The following is a 25,881-nucleotide window of genomic DNA, read 5'->3' as shown; positions in this document are numbered from 1 at the left end:
GGACAAGGCTGATGAAGGCTCTGCCATCTTCAGTATTTGATTTTCATTGCCAAGTTGTCCTGATATTTATAAGCAGTTTGCAGACAGAGGAGGGGATCAAGGGAAGAGTGGATGGGCAGGTTCTTATAGGTAAGGCCTGGAAGTGGTGTCAGTTACACCCACACCTAACTTCAAGGCAGACTGGGAAACGTAGCCTAGTTAGTAGAAAGCCCAGTCTACCCAATGGGTAATTAAAATGTGTGATGTAAAAAGAGAAGGTTACGAAACATGGATACAGCTTGTGCTGATTTGTTTGAAAAAAAGTTAAATGCATATACTGCGATTGCATACTCAAATATTAACCCTGGTTTTCTCTGAGAGATTAGATAACAGATGATTTATTTTCTCTCTGTAGTTTTCCATATTTGTTCTTTAAAATATTCTTAGGACTTTCTTGGTGGTCCAGGGGTTAAGACACTACACTTTAACTGTGGGGGAATAGGTTCAACCCCTGGTCAGGGAAGATCCCACATGCCATGTGGCATGATAAAAAAAAAAAAATTCTTAAATAACCATTTGTTACACTTATGAAAATGACAGCAAAAGAGATAAATAGTAGCATCGTTTCCTATCTATTTCTCAAGTTATCTCTGAGACACAATGAGAAAGTGCTCATGAACACTATTTGAGAAAAAGCCGAGAACTATTTGCATGTCCATTTATGATGATGGTCATAATTGCCCCTAACACTGTTTGAACAGAAAGTTAGAGGTGCACAGAATGAACCAGGAGGTGACATGGTCACAGGAGTGGGGCAGGTAATGATGGAGGCCTCATTTCAGAACTTCTCCACCTGAGCTGTACTTTAGAATTGCCTAGAGAGGTTAAAACTACAAACCAAGGGAATCAGAATGTCCAGGTACAGGGCCAGGCATCAGCATTTTCCACAATCTTCTCAGTAAATTCCATGTATGGCGGGATTGAGAACTTCTCTTCTACATACAGGAAAGTCCTGGAAGCTACTGTTTTATTGTTTATCAGGGGAAGTGGGCTGGGATATTGTTGCTGCCGTCGTTCAGTCACGAAGTTGTGTCCATCTCTTTGCAACCCCATGGATTGTAGCCTACCAGGCTCCTCTGCCCCTGAGGATTTTCAGGCAAGAACACTGGAGTGCCATTTCCTTCTCCAAGGGATCTTCCCAGACTAGGGATTGAACCTGTGTCTCCCGCATTGGCAGGCAGATTCTTTACCTGCCACCAGGGAAGCCCGGGCTGGGATATGGTCAAGCCTTAAAAGAAATCCTTCAAAAGTCTGAATGTCCTAGGATGCAGTCAGGTCTTTTTCCAGTAATGGGTGTTATAATCTCAATTTGACATTTTCCACTGGGTGGAGCTGGGAAAACTAGCATATGAGGCCCCCACCAGAAACTGGTCTAATTCTTTTATAGGAAAATTTCCTAGTCTACGTGGTAGAGACAGTAATGACAACACACATTTCTAGAGCAGATTACGGCTATCAATGCAGTGTCCTGGGCAATACCTCACTGGAGACTTTAATCACTGTTTCGTTTTGTTTTTTAACACTGGTGGATATTTATTTCACATTCCCCCACTTAATAGCTTCAGGGAGGTATAACTAATATACAATAAACTGAACATGTTTAAGCACACGACTTTGTACACTTGATACAAGTATACCCTGTGAAAAATCACCACATTTAGGCTATGAATATCTCTGTCATCCCACACAATTTCCTCAGGCCCCTTCAGAATCACTCCATGTGAGCTCACTTTCATCTCCAGGCAACTATGGATCTTCTTTCTGTTATTCTCGATTAGTCCGCATTTTCTAGAATTTTATATAAATGGGCATACACAGTACTAGTCTGTCTCTTTTCATTCACCATAATTACTTTGAGACTCATCCATATCATTGTTTACTAGTATTCCATCTTATGGATATGACACAATTTATTCATTCTCCTACAGTTGTTTCCAGTTTGGGCTATACAAATAGAGCAGTGATTCCTTCACAGGCCAAGTCCTTATAAGGCTAGACAGAGATGTGTGTGTGTGTGCTTAATTGCTTCAGTCGTGTCTGAATCTTTGCGACCCTATGGACTGTAGCCTGCCAGGCTCCTTTGTCCATGGGGATTCTCCAGACAAGAAGACTGGAGTGGGTTGCCATGCCCACCTCCAGTTATTATAGGGATACATGCTTTCAGTTCTTTGGGGTAAATGCCTAGCAATGGAATTGCTATATCATATGGTGAGTGAACGTTTAACTTTTTTAAAAACTATCAAACTGTTTACCAAAGTGGTCATACCATTTCACATTCCCACCAGGAGGGAATGAATTTCCAATTCCTCCAACTCAACAGTTGGTATGGCCAGTCTTTTTAATTTTATCTATTTATAAATTCTTATAAGTATGTAGTGATATCTCATTGTGGTTACTTCCTTAATGACTAATGATGAACTTCAACCCCGACCTCACAGGAGATAGACAGATAGACAGACAGACAGACAGACAAATACATATTCAAAGTAAATTATAAACTTAAATACAAAAACAAAAATGATGAAGCTTCTGGAAGAAAACACAGTTGCAAAACACATTTGTAATCTTAGGTAGGCGAAGATTTCTTCGATGGGACATAAAAAGAAAAATAATAACATTTATAAAATAATATACTGAACTTTTGTAAAACTAAGATCTCTGCTCTTCTAAAGATATAATTGAGAGAATGAAAAGGCAAGCACAGTTTGGCAGAGAGTTTTGTAAAGCACATAATCTGGTAAAGGTCTTGTGTCTTGAGTATATATAAAGGATTTTCAAAACTCAATCAAGGAAAACAATCCAATTTCTGAACGTATTTATTTTATTTTTTGATTGTGCCTGGTCTTTGTTGCTGCCTGAGGGCTTTCTCTGCTTCCGGCGAGTGGGGGCTCCTCTCTAGCTGCGGCAAGCAGGCTTCCCATTATAGTGGCTTCTCTTGTTGCAGAACACAGGCTCTAGAGTGTGCAAGCTTCAGTAGCTGTGACACGTAGGCTTAGTTGCCCCTCAGTATATGGAATCTTCCTGGACCAGGGATCGAATCTATGCCACCTGCATTGGCAGATAGATTCTTAACCACTGGGCCACCAGAGAAGTCCAACAAACTGTTGTGTTTTTATTTTCGCTTTTTTTTTTTTTGTAATGGGTGAAAGATTTGAATGGTCACTTCACCAAAGAGATATAGATAGCAAATAAAATCCCCACAATATGCACAACATCATTGTCCCAGTAAGCACTTTTAAGGCAAGCCAGGTAAGTAATATCTTCATCACTATCCTCCTCTTGATTTTACCAATGAAGAAACAGAAACTCAGAGAGGTCACATGACTTAAGATGACACAATCAGGAAGCAGAAAGTCTGGACTAGAGTCTCAGTCTCCAGCCCAAGTGTCTTTTCCAGGACACAGCCAGGGATCTCAGGCAGCCAGCAGTGATTCCAGGGCAGCATCCTGTGAGAAGAGTCAGGGGTGAGAGGGCATCAGCACACATCAGGAGCACAACGAGACAGCAGCATGTGAAGGAGAGAGGGGAGAAGGCTGGGACAGGAATGTCTGGGCAAAGCAGGACCAAAACTCGCTGCACCCAGGGAGGACTCAGAGGCTGAGAGGTTGGGATATTGCCAAGCAGGTGAACAGTCGCAAAGTTAGAGAGGATCCCGTGTGCCAAAGGACAATGCAAGTTAGGGTTCAACTCCCAGGCAGGTAATCCATGTGGCAGAAAAGACTCAGCATCGCCTGTGATGGAGAGCTGTGATAGAGAAAGGTGCCTTGGAGCATACTGGAGAGATGAGTAGATCACTGTGACCAGAACAGAATCAGAGCGAGGCACAAGCCCTGGTACCCTGGAGGCAGCAGAGATAAGCAGGAAGAACCCCTGCTTGACCCCGAGTACACTCCAGGGGTCCAGGTGGGGCAGGAATTGGAGGCCGTGGGATGGATCTAAGCAGGCCACCCCAGGGAGGTGACATTCAGTTGCTCTTGGAGACTTGAGACATAAAATGTCAGTGGTAGGAGTTGTGGGTCAAATGTGATTCATTTTGGCTTCTTTAATTTTGGTTCTCAACTTCTATTTTAATCGTACCTTGATTACATGGTCTCAAAATGAATAACTGAATTTTTTTAGTATTACTCATCTGCATGCCTTTAATCATATCATTGATCTTACTAATCAGCAGTCTCAACCCAGTGTCTGATGATGCTGTCTTACAGATATGGTGATAAGTCCAGAGTCAACAGAAGGCCCTACACCTGCAAAAGAAGCCACTCACTTTTTTCCATTCAAGATGGTTGGCATTACCGGTCAAGACAAAAAGGCAAGGGACCAGTGGGATGTGGTGGTGGGCATTTTGAAAATGCAGTGTCCCGAATTAAGCATACCATGTGCAGGGCTTATTTTACATTTGCATTGACTTCAGTTTCCTTTTATGTGCAGTTAACAGATCATTTGGTTGGGTTTACAGATCCTGTTATTTATTATTAAATGCAGACAGCCTCTGAATGGGCCTTTTGTCTCAACAATTTACTATGCCTTACATTCATTTTTAAAAATCATATTAATTTTTAATCTTAAGTTTTTATTTTACCCTACAAGTCAGACTTCTTGATCCAACAGGTTAAAGACCAGCGATTGCATGGAAATGTGAAGAGCCCCTTAATAGACAGTTACTCTGTGCTGAGTTTCAGAATGCGTCATCAAAGTCATTTATTTCTTCTGCTAAGAGACCTCCCAAGCCCTGCCACGCCATCCACACACTCAAGCCACCTTTCACCGTCCTGCCCCAGCCCTGCCGTGTGAAGCCGAGTCACAGTCAGAGACAAGTCACAGACAGGAGAGAAAGCCACAAAGGTCTCTGGTGACGTCCCAGGGCGGTCAGAGTCCAGGCCGGGGCGCCCAAAAGGATTGTGCATGCGCACAATTGTAAGACCATCTTCTGCTAGCGATCCAGCAAAGAGCCTCGGGCTTGCGGACTTTGGACCCAGAGCCGGGCTGTGAATGAGGCCAGACACAGCCCAGAGCCAGCACTTCCTTCCCGGCCATGCCCGGATCCTATGTTTTCCTTTGTGATCATCACAGATTCACTAAAGGAGCTATTTTTTCTCAGTCAGCACGTTTCTGAGAAGTCATTAGCTCCATCTCTTTGGCTTCTAGCAGTGGATGTCACAAAATATACCCTTCCATTTTCCAAACTCCCAGAAAGATATAAGTGTGATTGCAGAATGAGAATGCCTACAAGAGGCAAGGAGAAGAAAACGGCTCCGTTATGTCAGCAAGCCTAAAAATAGCATTTGCCGGTTATCATAGGCTGAGAGGGCTTGGGAACATTGGCCTCATTCCCCAAACTCCAGTTAACCAAACATCCTGGAGATCAACTGCCCATACGTTTTCCACAAAGCCATAAAAGCCACAGCCATGGGGAGCTGGGATGATCACCTTTGAGATGATCCGTGCCACCCTCTGCGGGACCATCCATCACAGATGAAAAACTGTGACAACGTCATTTATCGACCTTAGACCATCTCCCAAGAACTACTCAAGCATCTCCTTTAATCCCCCAATGGCCTACCAGAGTGGGTACTTTATGACCCACATCTGATACATGAGGCTTTCAGACTGGCTAAGTAACATGTCCAGTGTCACCCTTTGTTGAGGAAGTAGCCGCACCCAGATCTCCGCCTTGGTCCCTGGAGCTCTGAAATACTGCAGTATCTCAGCAGCTTCTCCAGCCACCGAGGCTCTGTGAACTTCCAGAACTCCAGAATCCCAGTGGGATCCTGATCGTCTTTAGGTTGGGGCTTCCCATCCCCTATAAGAGCAAATCACACACAGTCCCAGAGAAAGTCGCATCTGCTTCCACTTCAAGCCCAACGCAGCAGCAACTTCTCAATGTCCATGTTAAATCATAAAATGCTAGAGCGACAGGGGGCTTCTGAAGATGCCTGGCCTCCAACCTTCATTTCAGAAATGAGAACGCAGGACCCAGAGAGGTGAAATGGCTTTTCCAAGGTCCCCTGACTAGAAGGCAGAGCAAGGAGTCTTGTTTTGCAGTTAAAAGCGGTATGCTGCTTTACTGATGCCATTCCTATCTCCCTCCCTGAAAAAATGCAGCTGGACCTGGAACCTGATGTAGGAAGAGATAAGACCATCGTCCTTTCCTAAAAAGAATTCCCTCTCCAGCTCAGATGATTGACCTTTCAGAAGCTTGACTTTTATTCCAGAATTTAGGGATCATGTAGCTCACAGGTATAAGGTGACTTCACTTGAAAAAGGTCAGTTCCCTCTTCAGGGCTTCCGAGCAATTTTGTAATAATGCTATACATTTCTGTGGAGCATTTTCCACTAGTAGGGTGGGAGCATCAAGATTTAGTGTCTCCCAGTTGTATTTTGAAGTGATGGGTCAGCTGATGAACAGATCCCTGAGTTGCAAACACAGGAGATTATGTGGAAAGTAAGATGCAATAAAAAAAAGCTGAAAGAAAGCCGAGTGCTGAAGAAATTTATAAAGAAAGCTGAGCAACGAAGAATTGATGCTTTTGAACTGTGGTGCTGGAGAGGACTCTTGAGAGTCCCTTGGACTGAAAGGAGATCAAACCAGTCCATCCTAAAGGAAATCAACCCTGAAGATTCATTGGAAGGACTGATGCTGAAGCTGAAACTCCAATACTTTGGCCACCTGATGTGAAGAACTGACTTATTGGAAAAAGCTCTGATGCTGGAAAAGATTGAAGGCAGCAGGAGAAAGGGACGACAGAGGATGAGATGGTTGGATGGCATCACTGCCTTTATGGACATGAGTTTGAGCAAGCTCCAGGAGCCGGTGATGGACAGGGAAGCCTGGTGGGCTGCAGTTCATGGGGTCGCAAAGAGTTGGACACAACTGAGTGACTAAAGTGAACTGAACTGAACTGAAGATGCAGTAAGTAAAAGGACTCGGCCCAGCTCCTCGCTCCAAGGGATTTAGAATCTTTGAGAGTTCCCTTCTCCTTTTTTCCTCCACAAAAACTAGCAGCCACAGGAAAACAGAGCTATCTGCATTCTTTGAGCTAATTAATTACATCTAGAGAAAAAAGAAAGTGAAAATGGGGCAAAGTGAAGTGAAAAGAAGTGAAAGTCGCACAGTCGTGTCTGACTGTTTGCAACCCCATGGTAGTCCATGGAATTCTCCAAGCCAGAATACTGGAGTGGGTTGCCATTTCCTTCTCCAGGGGATCTTCCCAACCCAGGGATTGAACCCAGGTCTCCCTCATTGCAGGCGGATTCTTTACCAGCTGAGCCACAAGGGAAAAAAGGGGCTAAATAGGAAAACAAATGAGAGGAAGAGAGAAGACGAAAGAAAGTGATCAGTGCTGCCTCCAGGGAATGTTCTAGTAGAGCAGGATTATTTACAGATACAGACAGGGAGGTCCTCCCAGTCCAGTTGGGGGCAGAACCCCCAACACAGACCCAATGGCGAGGAGCCAAGCTCCAGTCTTTCAGTCAGGCAGTGGGGGCCAAAGCCTGTTACAGCAAATGCCCCAGGGATTGGACATTTACCTGGCTGGATCCTGTGGGCTAAGTCCTTACCCCTCGGCCAAGAGAGAGACAGACGAGTAAGGACAAGACGACCCCTCAGTAGCTGACCAACGGGCACTCAGGACAAGGAACTAGGACTGAAGCCTGTCACCAGAACTGGGGCCCCAGGGACTTGCATCTTAGAGGGAAGCCAGAGTGCATGGATGGGTGGGAATCAGGTCACCAGTGCAGGGCTGGACCAGCAGCAAGGCTTATATGAGGATGGCATGCAGTACGTTTGCTCAGAATTTACTAAGTCCCTTTTGCCCATGGTCAAAACTGGTTCCTGGGACTTCCCTGGTGGTCTAGTGGTTAAGAATCCACCTGCCAGTGCAGGGGACACGGGTTTGATACCTGGTCCGGGAAGATCCCACCTGCCCATGTACCACAACTCCCGAGCCAGTGTGCCCAGAGCCTGTGCTCCCCAACAAGAGGAACCATCACAGTGAGGAGCTCTCACACCACAAGGAGGAGTAGCCCCCACCGTCATAACTGGAGAAAGCCCGAGCACAGCAAAGAAGACCCACCACAGCCAAAAGTAAGTGAATAAATGTCCTTTTAAAAAAAGGACTGATTCTAGAGACTCTGCCAGGGCCTTCCCAAGTGGCTCAGCAGGTAAAGAATCCACCTGCAGTGCAGGAGACACAGGAGACGTGGGTTCCATTCCTGGGTCGGGAAGATCTCCTGGAGAAGGAAAGAGCAACCCACTCCAGTATTCTTGCCTGGACAATCCCATGGACAGAGAAGCCTGGCGGTCTACAGTCCACGGGGTCACAGAGGGTCGGACACGACTGGGCAACTGAGCATGCACTCAGAGACCCTGCCAAGGTTGCATAGGCAAGGAACAGGTTGGAGTCCGGGGACTCGAGGTATGAAGGAAAAACAGGAGAAGACATGTGTGAGTGGACAAACACAGGAAGATTGGGACGTGTGGTGACTGAGGGTAAAGGCCTACGATACTGAAATGCACCTTGTCAAATGGAAGCCCTTCCAGAACCAAAGAACTCCGAGTGTAGCAGGGCCCACCCTCCAGGCAAAACAGGGAATGGTTAAAGAAAAACTGAGACTGTTTGGGCTGAAAAAGAGAAAATTCAGCCCAAGGGAAGCAGGAGATGAATTCAAAACATTTAAATGCCACACGAAAGCCTAGATGCTTTCTGTGTGTCTAGTCAAACAGAACTGAGCCCAGCGGGTGGAATTCCCAGGGAGCAGTTTTTAATCTCAATAGAAGGAAGGCATTTGTGTTGCCTGCCTCTGCTGGTTCCAGGAACTCATTCACTCCACAACCATTCAGCAAGCACTGACTGCTCCGGGGACCCATACATCCTGGTCTGCCCCACACAGAGCTGGTGGGTGCTGTGGTATCAGTTCGCATCTGGTCAGCCCCTCTTCCTCTCAAAGAGTCCTGGTTTGCATAAGTTACATGACTCCCTTCTCACTGAGCACCTGCTATATGCCAGGAATTGGACTGAACACTGAAGACACAATTAAATACAGTCCCTGGCTTTGTCAAGCTGATAGTCTAGCTAGAAAAGGAGATACTGAAAGAACAAATTAAAATCTAATGTCGCGAGGGCTGTATAAAAAAAAGTGCTGGAGGGTGGAGATATTCATTTGAATATCAAGGATGAAAAGGCGCTCGTGGCTCATTCAATGCCACCTTCTCCATTCACTCATTTACTGAACACTCGCGGATCAAGGGCCTGTGCCAGGCTCTGTGCAAGGACCATAGACTGTGCTTTGCTAAGTCACTTTACGCTGTGCTTAGTCGCTCAGTCATATCCGACTCTTTGCAACCCCACGGACTGTAGCCCCGCCAGGCTCCTCTGTCCGTGGGATTGTCCAGACAAGGATACTGGAGTGGGTTGCCATGACTTCCTCCAGGGGATCTTCCCAACCCAGGGATCGAACCAGGTCTCCTGCATTGCAGGTGGATTCTTTACTGCTGAGCCACTGGGGAAGCTATTGGCCATGCTGATCTGCAGTCAAATAAAAGTCCTACATCTTTCCACAAATGTTACTGCTAAGCCAGTATTTGCATTGATTTCTTTCTAATTTGTGTTCCCACAGAACTGTTACTAATAGTAATATACTACTATTTCCTACATTATATTTTATCTTGTTAGTTTATGATTGTTTAGTGTTCAGAGACACATACATCTTTGAGTCCAGTCCCTGTATGTGTTATAGATGCAGTCACTGATGTACAAAGAGGTCAAATATTAATCTTAAATCGCAATTCACTGCATGCCAGTCTGTCAGGATATACACACCATTCTCCTCTAGGGAAACATGGTGGCATCTGTTAACTATTTATTTCCCTTTCACCTTGAATGCTACTAGAAGGGAGGACCTGCCCTCTAGAAAACAGCCCTACTTCCAGAATCTTCCAGTTTTCAACCCATTCTCCATACATAACCACGAATGCTATGTTTTTGGGGAAAAAAATGTAACGGCCCTTGTTAACATCCTGTAAAAGTCCCCCATCATATAGAGGCCCAGGCTCTGTAGCATGCCTTAGAAAACTCTGCTTACCTCTCTGGTGTGATGTTCTATTATTTCTCCCCTGATGCTCTATCTTGTCACTTTGAATGTGTGTCCTTACCAGATATGCCACCTCTGTCCAATACCCCCTGAACTTCCCCTTTTTGGAAGGCTTTTCCCCCACTCAACAGACTCTTGGTTCCCACTTTCAGACTTGCTTTCACAATGAAGTCTTCCCCCAAATTCTCACCAAAGACACCACCACCCAGCCCCACCAACTCAGGGCAGTAAGTACATCTCCCCTCTCACTGTACTTCCAGAAACACCCCAATTCCACAGCATCTGTGTCCAGCTGATGTTTCTACTGTCTAATCTGTAGAATGACTCCCTGGAGGATGGTATTATACCTGCCATCTAGAAAACATTCAACACTGATTTATTTCATTTATTCAAGAAATATCACCTGAACCCATTTGATGCTAGGCTCTGGCATAGGGAGTGAACAAGATCTATGAGGTCCTGCCCTTATGCACCTTACAGAAGATAAAAATTCCCTAAAACAAGAGAGAATGATGGCGTACAAGGAGTGATGTAAGACGTGTAATGCTGCAAGCTCTGGGCACGTGCAGGAGGGAGCCGAGACCAGGGGTCACGGAGGGCCTCTCTAGAGAACTCATATTTAAGCCAAGAGGAAATAATTATCCAAGTGAAGAATGAGACAGACTAATTTATCAAGCTTGCTTCATCTCCAAATGGCCCTTGCTACTGTTTCTTTAAAGCCACTACTGAGGACAGGAACAGGGCTTCCCCTGGTGGTTCAGATGGTAAAGAATCCATCAGCAAGTTCCACTGCTGGGCATACACACTGAGGAAACCAGAATTGAAAGAGACACGTGTACCCCAATGTTCATCGCATCACTGTTTACAATAGCTAGGACATGGAAGCAACCTAGATGTCCATCTGCAGATGAATGGATAAGGAAGCTGTGGTACATAGACACAATGGAATATTACTCAGCTATTAAAAAGAATGCATTAGAATCAGTCCTGATGAGGTGGATGAAACTGGAGGCCATTATACAGAGTGAAGTAAGTCAGAAAGAAAAACACCAATACTGTATGCTGCTGCTGCTGCTAAGTCACTTCAGTCATGTCCGACTCTGTGCGACCCCATAGACGGCAGCCCACCAGGCTCCTCCATCCATGGGATTCTCCAGGCAAGAGTACTAGAGTGGGGTGCCATTGCCTTCTCTGCCAATACAGTATATTAACACATATATATGGAATTTAGAAAGATGGTAACAATGACCCTATATGCAAGACAGCAAAACAGACATAGTTATAAAGAACAGAATTTTGGACTCTGTGGGAGAAGGCGAGGGTGGGAAGATTTGAGAGAATAGCATTGAAACATGCATAATGCCACATGTGAAATAGATTGCCTGTCCAGGTTCAATGCATGAGACAGGGCGCTCAGGGCCGGTGCACTGGGACGACCGTGGGGGTGGGATGGGGAGGGAGGTGGGAGGGGGCTTCAGGATGGGGGACGCATGTACACCAATGGCTGGTTCATGTCAATGTATGGCAAAAAACAATTCAATATTGTAAAGTAATTAACCTCCAATTAAAATTAAAAAAAAGAATCTGCCTACAATGCAGGAGACTCAGGTTTGATCCCTGGGTTGGGAAGATCCCCTGTGGAGGGAAATGGCAACTGGCTCTAGTATTCTTGCCTGGAGAATTCCATGAACAGAGGAGCCTGGTGGGCTATAGCCCATGGGGTCGCAAAGAGTCAGACATGATAGAGCAATTGAGTACGAGGACAGGAGCAAAGACAGAGGTCTGTGGGGTCCATAGAATCTATAGAAACCCCTCTAATCAGTATCACAGAGGCCACGACGAGAGGTGACATTCAAAGTATTTACCAGCCAGTCATCATGGGCACCAGCCATAGGCAACCAGGCTATGCACCCCTATGGACCAAGGCTATGTGCCAGCCCTGGGCAGAAAAATCCAACCTGCCCTGCCTCTCTCTACCTGGAAGGAGGCAGAGCCGTGGCTCTGATCCACCTCCTTTTGTAGATGGTTTTATTCTGCATACGGTGGCACCTGGCATACACGTGGGACCAGACGGCTGGATATTTCCCTACGCGAGCGTTCTGCCACTCTTACCCTGCAGCCACGGCCTCTCTCCCAGGACGGCTCTCTCCTGAGTCAGCTGCAATTGCTGGCTGCTGTCTCCACAAATCCTTCCCCACGTAATGCTCCTCTAATACCCAGAATGAGTTCAAAAGTGCCCAGTGTCTGCCTTTCTTGCTTGAGGCTTTCTCTGCCTGACTCCCGGTGGACGGAGGAATTCTAAACATGTGTCTGTGGGGAGGCTGCGGGCGTGTCAGATCACATGTCTTACTGGGGGGCTACGTCCCGAGAGAGACCAGAGGGAGATGCCACGAAAACAGAAGATGGAGAAGATAGATGTAGTCTATCGACTTTATAAGACCTTAGACAAGTAACATATAAACAGTATTAAGCATAAGAAAACCACCTCAAGTTTTCAGCAGCTCTATAGAAGTAAAGAACGTGTCTCGGGTTCGTAGTAAGACTCCCTTCTGAGATGCAGCGTGTGTGTTAGCCACTCAGTCGTGTCTGACTCTCTGTGACCCCGTGGACTGTAGCCCACCAGGCTCCTCTGCACATGGAATTTTCCAGGCAAGAGTACTGGAGTGTTGTCACTTTCTACTCCGGGGGATCTTCCTGACCCAGGGATGGAAGCTGTGTCTCTGGCCTCTCCTGCATTGGCAGGTGGGTTCTTTATCACTACTGCCACCTGGAAAGTCCCGCTGCCTAGGTTACGGCTCAGCGTTTCTGACCCTGGTTGAGTGGTAAGGACGCAGGAGGCTGCAGCCGATCTGAACTTAAACAGAGCCCATTCTGACCTTGATCCCCAGCGCCCTGGTGCTTGTGAGCTGAAGCGAGTAAAGAATTGTGGATTATATCACAGCTCTCCTGAGACCCAAGGCCAACTCCCACCCCTGCCTCCTTCTCAGAGGCCCTGGCCAGGTCAGCTCCCCCCACCCCCAGACTCCTAATTCGCATGGTCCCCAGAGAAGGTTCTAGTTACTTCCAGGACTAGGTTACTTCGGGGTGTGCTTGGAGTCAGCTCCAGGAGACAACTTCAGTGCACAACTGTCAAAGTCGCCCCAGCATCTTCCTTTGTCTCCTTCGTCTCGGACAAGATCCTAGAACTCTGGGACCCCCTGATTCCTCCTCTAAAAGATGTAATAATAGGAGCTGGCCTAGAGAGCTGTTGTGAAAATCAAAGCTTTGCCCCCTGCGGCCCCCACCCTCATTCCTCACCCCACCACCCCCAGGGGACAGGGAGCCACAGGTCGTGGGGGAAGGTGTGCAGTAACAAACGTACCACCTGCCCAGTTCTCTGATCCAGGAAATCTGGCCACATTACCCCACTTGTTAGTTATTTGTCCCAGAAAGACCAGGCAGACTGCACGCTCAGTCTCTGCCCCACTTGGCTTTGCCAAATGAGTGACTAATGCCCCCAAAGCAGCTGGTGAGGTTGCCAACTGGCTAATAATCCCAGCGTCCCAGGTGGAGCCCCAAATACATGAAAGGTAAGAGCAGCACACCTCTGATTTAAGGAGATGCTGCCAGCGACACCGCATTTCTCCTCTCTCCCTCTCACCTTGTCTACCTTCAGCACTTCTGTAAACCCTAAAAGCCATTTGAAAACCCCCACCCTGGATGGCTGCCTCCTCCACTGAAAGTATGACCCTGGGGACCGCCGGGTGGACCAAGGCTTTCAGCACCGTGAGCCCCCAGACACTGAGCCCCTCAGGCCACTGAGAGGTAATGTCATCAGCACTTTCCCAAATCTTGGGCAACAAGAACAGTCAAGAGACACAGCTTGCACCAGTTCCTTCCATATGACTTTTTTTTTTTTTTTTTAATGTTTTCCTGCTTCCTATCTGGTTGAATGAGGGGCCTCCAGCTGTTGCCGTCAGTCAAATCGCCAGCATTTCCTTTCTGGGAGTACATTTTTCCTGAAGCAGCATTTTAGCACCAGATGCATTAGGGCTTTTTATCGCCTGGCAATATTTGTTATCCAAAGGGCTGAGTAGCACAGTTCCCATCCAGCAGGTTATATTTGTTTGTGGCTCTCAGTCAATGGTCTCAGTCTAACCTGCACTTTAATCACACAAAATGGCTCAAAATGAGAAAGCAGGGGCACTATTAGGGTTCACAAATTCTTAGTCACCAAACTCTGTCTTTCTCTTTTCACTAGCGTCTGTCCCCTCCCCCCCTGCCACTAACTTTTTTTTAACCCCAGAACTAACTTTTCAAAGAATATCATTTCCTGGGTGCATAGCAAGGGTTCAGTAAATATTTGCTAATATGGTTTAAATCACTGGCCATGGGAGGATATTCCAGAAAGTGACGATGCTCATCAAAGACTTTTAGGCCCTTCACACAGAACAAGCCCTGCAGTTTGTAGATGGGGAAAGTGGAGTACCAAAACCTGAAGTCATTCACCCATGTTCCCACGGGCTGTTTTTTATTTATTTGACTGCAGTGGGTCTTCACTGTGGTGTGTGTGCTTCTTGTTGCGGAGCATGGGCTTTAGTTGTCCCACAGTAAATCTTAGTTCCCCAGCCAGGGATTGAACTCAAATCTCTGCATTGGAAGGCAAATTCTTAACCACTGGACCACCAGGGAAGTCCCACCACAGGCTCTTTATTGTTGTCACTGAGAACTTCAGACCCACAAGATAACAAGATTATGACAAGGTTCTCTCCAAGGTTCCAACCAGAATATGATGCTGTTTTGCTATATTACCTTGACCCTAGGAAACTGGTTAATACAACCTTCTCATTTCAAAATTGGGAAACTTTTTCTTGCATCATTAACAGATTTTTTATATTTTCTATTAGTGTATACTCAGTTAACAACATTGTGACAGTTTCATGAGAACAGTGAAGAGACTCAGCCATACACATACATGTATCCATTCTCCCCCAAACTCCTTTCCCATCCAGGCTGCCACATAACATTGAGCAGAGTCCCCTGTGCTATACAGTAGGTTAAAACTGCGGAATTTTTTAAAAACTGGCAAATCAAACTCTAGAATGTCTTTGTCCAAGACAGCTCATTCAAGATTTGGCAAATGTGGCAAGCCAGATGATCACCCGGAATGATTACCTGGGTGAGGTTTTCAATATATAATTTCCCTACCAAATCCATCTCTGGGCTTGGCAAGCCTTGAGACTCTGTCTGTCGATTGCTGGCTGGGGGAGGGCGAGCGCTGTTTGTTTTTGTTCGTTGGTGTTCTCCCAGGGATCCTGCTGCACCCCAGATTTGGAAACTGTAGATCTGATCAGTGTCCACAGCTTCATCACCCATGTGTGGATGGCGTGGAACGTGTACTAAAAACTGAGGAGGACGGCACACCGGTGTTTTGGAATCACAGCTGAAGTCTCCCATCGAAATGTGAGTCCGAACCGCTAAACCCCTGATAATAATAAAGGGGACTACAAATCCCACTTGCTGGCCGTGGAAGACAAGTTCGTCTGAGTCCCAGCTGCCTGGCCCCAGAGGGCACCCTGGAGCGCTGTTGCTCCTGTGAACAGCTGGGGAAGCTGGGGCTGAAACCTCAGGCCGCAGCCGCCGCCCAAGTGGAAATCACCAGGCAAGTGTAATTTAAAACCTACACATTTAAGCTGAGACGAGCTCTTGTCAACATATAGTCCCAGCACTTTATCTCTCTGCTGGCTCCAATTCCCTCTCACCGCCTCCTTTCCAAGTAATTCCCTGAGTTCTGGGAATGTCCGGAACTGTCCATGGCCAGGCCTGGGACCAATTTATCCTGAATCAAGCCGCAGTGCATGCTTTTCGATTGGTTTCGGTAACTAAGCAACCTCCTTGTCACTGAGGGTAATGACCTGACTCTCATTCCAGGGGCGGCAACGCGACGTGGGCTCCGGGGTGAAGGGTCACCAGGGCGGGGCTGGTGCCAGCCTGGGGGTGAGCCCCAGCTGTGCAGTTGCCTTGTGTCAATCACTGAGCTTTTGGACGTAAAATGGGGGTGAGGGTCAGGTCCCCAGCCGCTCATGATTTGAGATAATGTATATAAAGCGCCAGGTTGCTTTTACTTAACATCAGCCCAAGAGCAAGAAAGCGCTGGCAGCAGGGAGTGAAGTGTGGGAGAGTCACACAACTCCTGGGAGGGTCCAGCCACGGCCAGAGTTAACAGCAGAGTGATGATTCCACAACCCTCCAGGCCCCCGGCTGCCCCACAACCCTTTGAAAAGCTGCAGACACAGCTGGGCCTGGGCTTTCATTGCCCGGGTGGCATTGGGAAACCCGATGTGTCATTTCTCCAAAGCCCGGAGCATCCAGAAAGCGTAAAGTCTGGCCAGGGTGACCAGCCCCAGCAAGGGCCCTGTCAGTGTCAAGGGCTCCCTAAGGCCACGGCCTTCCCAGTTGCTCCAGCACTTCATTTACAAGCTCTGTTTGGGACTCAGGGCCAACACAGCTGGTCCTTCCTCCGCTCCATTATGCCCACTTGACGTGGGATTTCACTCCCCCTGAAAGGCACTTTCGGGGTGCAGGGGTGGAAATCAACACATTTGCTCGCAAATAATCTCAGCCAAGAGGAGCCAAAAAGTCAGAAAGAGCGGTCCTGCTTACTCGAGCATTCAAAGCTTTCTATTTAAAAATGAGGAAGGGCTGGCTTGGTCCAGGGGATTTAAAAATAAACTGGAAATCAGAGTAGGGACTCCTTAGGCAGGATTTACCAACAGTTCTCTACAACCAGGGGCCTACGAACCTCAGTTAGCCCTCGAAATTCTTCAGAAAAAGGGAGGAAGGGAGAGGGTTATCTTCATAAACCCGGTGCTAATGAAGCTGGGTAGTTCAGAGAACTAGTCCCAGCTAATGAACAGCATGGAGCCACTCATATTAGAGGTGGGGACAATTTCTCCCAGCCACAGGAACCAGACAGGGCTGGCAAGACACAAGGAAATAAGACACAATCCTCACCAGAGGCCAAGCAGAGAGGAGGGTGTCCCCAACACCCAAAAGGGAGAGTCCATCGTCCATCAAGGCTCACCTGGGGCTGCCTTGCGCCAAAAGGGGTGCCTGGTCTCCTGCTCTGAAAATCTGTTCTCATACAGCTCCGAAAAGTCAGATTCCAGGACCTCGACATGCATAAACATTTTTTTTTTAATCAGTCCAATCCTGACATCCAGTTTCATGCTATAGCAATGCTGTTAAAGATGTTATGTGTCTTTTAGCAATTCCACAGAAAACAAGATCCATTTTACTTCAATGTCTGTTGTTCCAGACAAAGTTCTCGGTCCAGTACCTGAAACTAACATTTCTAATATAAGCAAAAAGAAAGAATATATTGAAAGGCTATTGTATAGCCTTTTATATACTTGAAATTTATGCTACCAAAATATTTCTACTATGAAGATGTGGTGAAAATTCTATGAAGAATTTTTCTACTATGAAGATTTTTCTACTATAAAATGTAATATCTGCTATTGTTGTTTTAGAAGTTAAATCATGTCTATCTTTTTTGCAACCCCATCGACTGTATCCTGCCAGGCTCCTCTGTTCATGGGATGCTCCAGGCAAGAATACTGGAATGGGCTGCCATTCCCTTCTCCAGGGGGCATTTTTACTTATAATCCTTAAAGTGTTCAAGGGAGGGGAGGACTGGGCTGAAGGGAAGTGGTGCCCAGAAGGGCCGAGCTGACCAGAGGTGTCCAGAGCACAGATGTCAACATCATGGTCCCCTCACAGGATCCCAGCCTGCTGGGCACACAAGCTATGCAAGCAGGACCCTGAACACGAGGAGCCCGGATCTTGGATGGGCTTCTGTTCGGCCCTGTGTGGACAGTGTTTGAGGAAGGAAGAAGGAGCCCAGACTCGGAATCCAGAAGCCTGGCCGGGGTTTGGCTCTGGCTCCACTGACCGGTCTGCCGCCCAGCTGAAAGTCCCAGACCTCTCTCTGCAGCCTCTGAATCTGTGAACTCTGGATTTCCTTTAGTGGAACTATGACAAGAGGGCTTCCCAGGTGGCGCTAGTGGTAAAGAACCTGCCTGCCAATGCAGGAGACATAAGAGACACAAGTTCCATCCCTGGGTCAGCAAGGTCCCCTTCAGGAGGGCATGGCAGCCCACGCCAGTATTCTTGCCTAGAAAATGCCATGCACAGAGGAGCCTGGTGAGCCACAGTCCATGGGGTCGCACAGAGTCTGACACAACTAAGTGATTTTGTACACACAGCAAGAAGCCATCTTGTCTCCCAGTGACTGAGTCCAACATGTCATCTGGACCACCCACACCAGAGCCACTGAACATGCAGATTCCTGGGCCTGACCCAGACCAACGGAAACAGAATTTCTGGGGGGAAAAATGTAAGAAAGCTGCACTTTAACAAATTCTCAGGTGACTCATATATACCCTCAAGACTGAACATCATTGACTTAGAGGATAAGAGTCCAAAGTCCTTAATATGGCTTCAGGGCCCTTACAATCTGCCTTTGGAGTCCTGTTCCCAGAATCCTCTCTGCTTCTACCTCACCTGCTGACATTTGGGTCCTCAAGCCATAGGCCAGACACTGAGCTAATTAAGTGCATCCATTTAACAAGGAAATGGCAACCCACTCCAGTATTCTTGCCCGGATAATTCCTGTACAGAGGAAACTGGCAGGCTACAGTCCATGGGGTCACAAAGAGTCAGACACAACTGAGCAATGGTGGTTAAACCACAATGGTGGTTAAACCACCATTTAACCCACAGAGCATCTCTTCAAGCAAGTGTTATCATCATCCCCATTTTACAGATAAGGAGACCAAGGCTTACAGAGGTTCAGTAACTTAGCCAAGATCACACAGCAAGTACCATGCAGAGGTCACATTCGAATTCCCATCCATGAGATTGCAGCAGTCTCGCTCTTGATCACCATCAATATACTCAACATTGTTGTTCAGTCGCTAAGTCATGTCTGACTCTTTGAGACCCTATGGACTGCAGCACACCAGGCTCCTCATGCATTCCTTCAAACGTGCCCAGGTACTCAGGCCTGCGTGGCCCTGTTCAAGTTTCCCCTTGGCTTCATGTGCTTCATGCTACCCTTATCCTTTGCAAATATATAGAATTCAACTGTTTTTCCTGGCTCCAAACGTCCATGGGCTCACTAAGGAGTATTAGCTGTTTCCATCTGCACGTTCCAATGGCCTTTTGTTCTTAACTCTACTTCACCATTATTTAAATTGTGTGGTAATTATTATGTCCCAGTCTCTCTTATTAGGCTTTAAAATTCCTAAGATACAGAGGGTTTTTAAGGCAGTGAAACTATTTTGTATGACAGTGCAATGGTGGATACATGTCATTGTGCATGCGTGCCAAGTCGCTTCAGTCGTATCCAGTTCTTTGGGACACCACGGATCATAGCCCGCCAGGCTCTTCTGTCTATGAGATTCTCCAGGTAAGAATACTGGAGTGGGTTGCCATGCCCTCCTCCAGGGGCTCTTCCCTACCCAGGAATCGAACCCGAGTCTCTTAATTCTCCTGCATTGGCAGACAGGTTCTTTACCTGGGAAGCCCACATATCATCATAAGTTTGTTTGTCCAAACCCATAGAACATACAACACCAAGAGTGAACCCGAATGTCAAATATGAACTTTGGGTAATAATGGTGTGTCCCAGTAGGTTCGGCTTCCCAAGTGACTCAGTGGGAAAGGATCTACCTACAATGCAACAGACACCAGAGATGTAGGCTCAATCCCTGGGTTGGGAAGACACCCTGAAGCAGGAAATGCAACCCACTCCAGTATTCTTGCCTGGAAAATCCAATGGACAGAGAAGTCTGAAGGACTGCAGTCCATGGGGTCACAAAGAGTCAGACATGACAGGGCATGCACATGCCCTGCTTGACATGTAGGTTCAGCTGCTGTAACGAAGGTACCATTCTGGTGGGGGATGTTGATAGTGGGGGAGGCTGTGCATGTTGGGAGGAGTGGGGGAGGTACTGGAAATCTGTGTACTTCACGCTCAACTTTATGGTAAGTCTAAAATTGCTCTAAAAACATTTATTTGAATTTTTTAAATTCCTAAGACTACGTTACCCATCTCTGCAACCACACAGCATGGCATACAGAAGCTACATGATGCATGCTGAAGGAAAGCGTGACGGGCAGGACAGCTGCTTTCATATAAGGCTGAGAAACAAATGTGAGCAAGGCCCTCCACCATGACCAGAGGTGAGGAGGAGGTGAGGAGAAGGGGTCACCTAATGAAAATTTTGGAGGCAGCCTCAAAAGAAAGGAAGAGCACTATGTCACCAGTCCCAAGGATAAGCTGAAAGATGAAGACAGTTCTGCACAGGTGGAGTTTGGAGGGAGCACGAAAAAGCCAGAGTGAAGACTAGAGGTGCCAGAGTGGAGAAGAAGAAAACTGAGAATGAATGAGACCAAGGTAAACTGGAATTTCCAAAGGTGCCTTGCAAGCACGTGTGAGCCCAGGCCATTCCCAAAGGCAAGTGGGGCCAATAGAAGGGCAGAGAGGACCCATGCTGTCAGCCCCTGAGAACAGGAAGGCAGATTCTAGGAGCATGAGGGGACTGTTCATCATCTGAATGCGATGCAAGGGGAAAAAATTCAGCCAGTGGAATCATGCTGCAGGAACCTGGTTTGTATTGTCACAGGGAACGATTCCAAGAGACGTTTTAATGGCAATTTCGATGCCAGGAATCAAAGAGTAGGACAGAGGCTTTAGAAGCAGGACGATTAATAATTTCTTTTGGAAGGCAAATCTGGAAGAAGAAGAGGAAATGAGTACTACCAGCTGTGGATAACACCATCGAGTTGACCAAGGGATGGACGGGGACAGGAGGCATATATATTTAGAAACAAGATGGCTGCAAAAGAAACCTTGAGTGCTCATACAATTGCCCTGCAAACCCCGAGGCCCTTCCTCATATTCCTGGTTCAAAGGTTAGAGAAGCTGAAGGATGACCCAGGGAAAGAAGTTGGGAAGTTACAGCCCAGCTACTACTGGTGGATCAACAGATCAGCAACAACACGGATAAGCCACAAAGTAGTTCCTGCTTGGCACCTGCAAAGGCAGCCAAGCGCTCAGCTCTCAGCCCTCAGGCCAGTCACTCCAGACTGAAAACAGCTTCATCTGGGGTTCCTCATAAGGCCACTGGATCCAAGCAGAGACTGAGACTGACAGGGTGCCCCCATAGGTTCCGGAACCAGGGAGTGATGTCCTGTATTCACACAGCACTGCAACATGCTGCGGACAAGCAACACGACGCTCTGCCACCTGGACATTATAATACGGCCAGCTAAAGAGCACATGATACTCCTTTTGGACAAGAATGTGCTAGAGGACTTTGTTCACCTGTGAGCAAGGATTGGGGTGTCACAACCCAAAGTGAAGCCAGCCAGGAGTGAGACAGAGGCAATAAGCTGAGCAGGGATTTTAGAAGTGAAACTCCAATGTACAGTCCCAAATCTCTACCTTCAGAATATCAGGAGTTTATATATACACTGTGCATAGCTCAGTCAGTAAAGAATCAGGCTGCAATGCAGGAGACCCAGGTTCAATTCCTGGGTTGGGAAGATCCCCTGAAGAAGAAAATGGCAACCCACTCCAGTATTCTAGGCTGGAGAAGCCTATGGACAGAGGAGCCTGGTGGGCTACTGTCCCATGGGGTCACAAGAATCAGACAGGACTTAGCAACTACACCACCACCATGTTGATTAAATAAGACATTAGGGAGATCAGTCCACCCTTCTGCCACAATTCACACTAGATTTGGCACGAGACAGGCTTGCACTGGAAAGCTCTTTCACTTTCTAGCTCTGCGAGCCTGGATGAGTTTCTCACACTCCTGGGGGCTCAGTTTCCTTATCTGTAAAAAGGAGCTTAACAGTACTCGTAGCTGTCTAGGTCTTGTTAGGAGTACATGAGGGCAAGCACAGGAAGTATGAAGTACTCCTGGAGCATGCCTGGCAGAAAATTCTATGAACGATGAGGATGCTGGTGGTGTCACTTTGTTGCTATCCTTCAGTCGCTCAGTTGTGTCTGACTCTTTTTCGACCCATGGTGTCACTTTATTGCGTGTTGTGAGTGCTAAGTCACGTCCGACTCTTTGCAACCCCATGGACTGCAGCCCACCTGGCTGCTCGGTCCATGGGATTTTCCAGACAAGAATACTGGAGTGGGTTGCCATTTCCTTCTCCTGGGGATCTTCCCGACCCAGCGATCGAAATACTCCCCACCCAAAGGACTCGGCGGCTTATCCCTCACTGTTGGAGAAGAGGGAGCAGTTTACTAGACAGGCTTCCCATTCAGTGACTGGGTGAAGTCACTTAGCCCTCACAACTCAGATTTCAACAACAACTGAGGATGGCCAGTGACAACTGGTCCAGAGGAGACACATGACCAAGGCAACAACCCACTGTCCAGCAGGGGGAAGATGAGAAGGACTGGATGCAGTGCGGGGGGGGTGGGACCACATGTCTGCGGCAAGATGGAGCCAGAAGCTTGGACAGACTATAAGGAAGTCAGGATGCAGTGTTGAGCCATGGCTGATTTTGTTAGCAGACAGCTAACACTGGAAATTAAATTCAGAGAGGAGGAAAAACGTGATGGGAGGGAAATTATACAGTCATTAAGAGTGAGTTAGAGGGGGGACTTCCCTGGCAGTCCAGTGGTTAAGACTCCAAGCTTCCACCACAGGAGGTGAAGGTTCCATCCTCTGTCGGGGAGCTAAGATCCTCTGTGCTATGCGACATAATAAATAAGTAATTTTCTAAAGAGTGAAAGAGAAGGACAGAGAGGAGGACAGATGGAAGGAGAGACTGACCAGCAGCTAGAGGGACTAATGGACAGGCTGGTCAACAGAGAAGTAAGGGCTGGCGGAGAATGGACAAATCTGATTGCTAAGTCTCCCTTCTTGGGTCACGTGCTGTGGTGGACACGCAGCTGCTGGTGGGGGATCGGCTCCCTGACAAGGTGGGATACACACCAGGTTCAGTGAAGGAAAGTGATGACCAACCCAGGCAGCATATTAAAAAGCAGAGACTTTACTTGGCCAACAAAGGTCCATCTAATCAAGGCTACGGTTTTTCCAGTAGTCATGTATAGATGTGAGAGTTGGACTGTAAAGAAACCTGAGCACTGAAGAATTGATGCTTTTGAACTGTGGTGTTGGAGAAGACTCTTGAGAGTCCCTTGGACTGCAAGGAGATCCAACCAGTCCCTCCTGAAGGAGATCAGTCCTGGGTGTTCATTGGAAGGACTGATGTTGAAGCTGAAACTCCAATACTTTGGCCACCTGATGCGAAGAGCTGACTCATTAGAAAATACTCTAATGCTGGGAGGGATGGAGGGCAGGAGGAGAAGGGGATGACAGAGGATGAGATGGTTGGATGGCATCACTGACTCAATGGACATGAGTTTGGGTAGCTCCAGGAGTTGGTGGTGTACAGGGAGGCCTGGCATGCTGCAATTCATGGGGTTGCAAAGAGTCGGACACGACTGAGCGACTGAACTGAACTGGCAGTCCAGTTCCTGGTGGCTCAGATGGTAAAGAATCCGTCTGCAATGCAGGAGACCTAGATTCGATCCCTGGGTCGGGAAGATCTCCTGGAGTAGGAAATGGCAACCCACTCCAGTATTCTTGCCTGGGAAACATCATAGACAGAGGAGCCAGGTGGGCTACAGTCCATGGGGTCACAAAGAGTCAGACACGACTGAGTGACTAATAGCACTGGCTGTCCAGTGGGTTAAGTCTCCAAACTTCCAATGCAAGGGGTGTGGGTTCGATCCCTGGTTGGGAAACTAGGATCCTACATGCTGTGTGGCACTGCCAAGAAAATATAAAGAAAATAAAAATAAATAAAATCCACACATATTCCAGACCTCCATCTCTATTTTTCTTGCTCTGGGCTGTTCCCAGGACACCTGAGTCCTCTGTAAAAAAGGAGACAAAAAGCTATGGTGGTAAGAAGGCTGGGGTGGGAACAGAAATCCCCCTGCTGCCAAACGTAGGCAGGGGAGTGACTGCAGCCACCACTCTGGTGTGAGCAGTGAGCAAGCAGCCCCAGCCTCGGCCACGAGCCATCTCTATGATTTGGCCAATTGACCTAACCTATGTGGACATCTGTTTGTAAATTTGCAAAATGAGGGGGTTGAACTGGATGTCTTCCAGGCTCGCTTGCAGAGCGGCTCACATTCTAGATTCTGTGATTCTACGAACCCATGGATATTCATGAACATCAGACTTTTTCGCAACGCCCAAAAGGTATTAGCTGTCTTGCCAGCCATGTCAATAATATTTTATTTATTACATTACTATGATGTGGATAGGTTATTTATCTTCTCCCGGTACAACCTGTACTTGAATACAATCCCAACATGCGTAGTAAATCTCTCCTCCTTTGAACTCCTAAGGCTTTTAAATCTAGACACCTCTTAGTGTACTTATCACATTCTATTTTACGCTATGACTATTCAGGAAAATGCCCTATGGTCCAGTACTAGATGTTAAGCTTGCTGAACGCTTCCTGGAAGCCCTGCTACAGAAAGAAGAACAGAGCTTGTGTGGCCTCTTTCGCCTCAGCAGCCCTGAGAAGCCTGAGCCATTGCTCAGGGCGTATGTGTAGGACAAGCGTGTCATTGGGGAGAAAGTAAAAGGAACATAAATGGACTTCATCCAATGAGTCTACAAGATCCCCATCCTCGGCTCCCCCTCCAACCCACAAAAATAGCTGACCCAAAACCTTTGCCTTAAACAGACAAACTGACCCAAAGTCATTGCCAGTGTCCTGACCTCAATGCTATTCAAGGATTTGGGAGATGTACCCAATACATACAAGAGGGGTCATTGGTGAGTCCATTGGTGGGGGCGAGGGCAGCAGGACACCCACAATTCCCAGCCATGGAGCGTGTTCACCAGACGCTGGCAGTCACTCAAAAGGGAAACTTCTACAGAGCTGAGGGCTTCCCCGGTGGCCCAGACAGTAAAGAATCCATCTGCAATGCAGGAGACATGGGTTCGAGCTCTGGATCAGGAAGATCCCCTGGAGAAGGGAGCGGCAACCCACTCCAGTGTTCTTGCCCCAAGAATCCCATGGACAGAGGAGCTGGCAGGCTATGTCCATGGGGTCGCAAAGAGTCAAACACGACTGGGCGACCAACACACACGCTAAGGAGCTGAAGGACCCAGGTGGTACCCGACTGGCTGGCAAAGCAGTTTCTCAGGTGAGAAAACAAAATGAGGAGGAAAAAAAAAGAGAGAGCGGGAAATTGCCAGGGCAGTTTCTCCTAAGGCAAAGGCCACCCAAGCCAGAGTTTCCAATCACTCTGCGAGAAAGTGTAGATGGGGACCTGGAAGTTGGATGTCAGCAAGCACTCTGCAGGCTTTTCTGAAATGTCCCAGTGGCTGTGCCAAGCCCTCTGTCCCCCGCCTCTTTTCCAGTTCCCAGCACCTGTCCCTCAGCTCCCCAGCAAGTGCTCTGGGTCCCTGTTAATAATCCACTTCCACACAGCGCCCTCCATCCTTGGCCCTAGCCACTGTGTGCTCAGCCTCCAGGTCTGGCACCCCCACCCAGCGCACCCCCACCCAGCCTGGGACAGCAGGCTCCTTTGTCACCGGGCGGTCCCCAGCTTGCTGGGGTCAGGAGCCGTCTTCTCCTGGCCTCCAGCCATCGGATCGCGCCTCCTGTCTCTCCCTCTCCATCTCAGCAGCCCTCCCCTCTGCCAGCTTTTACTTT

At 47.6% G+C, this 25,881-nt stretch overlaps 1 long non-coding RNA gene across 2 annotated transcripts in view; it reads right to left on the bottom strand.

Annotated features, from left to right (window-relative positions):
• LOC139036222 (uncharacterized) overlaps positions 1-25,881 on the bottom strand; it is a 278,465-nt gene that overhangs the window by 200,701 nt on the left and 51,883 nt on the right. Inside the window, exon 2 of one of the 2 annotated variants that reach the window (XR_011488924.1) lies at positions 2,841-3,087. The exons of the other annotated variant lie outside the window; for it this stretch is intronic. This is a non-coding gene — a long non-coding RNA (uncharacterized lncRNA). Of the gene's footprint in view, positions 1-2,840; positions 3,088-25,881 lie in introns of those variants that run through there. 2 annotated transcript variants of the gene reach the window in all.

The sequence above is a fragment of the Odocoileus virginianus genome, chromosome 8 (genome assembly GCF_023699985.2).
Source record: "Odocoileus virginianus isolate 20LAN1187 ecotype Illinois chromosome 8, Ovbor_1.2, whole genome shotgun sequence".
Taxonomy (NCBI): domain Eukaryota; kingdom Metazoa; phylum Chordata; class Mammalia; order Artiodactyla; family Cervidae; genus Odocoileus; species Odocoileus virginianus.
Note: the sequence above shows the minus strand (reverse complement) of the source record. Positions and strands in the feature narration are given on the sequence as shown.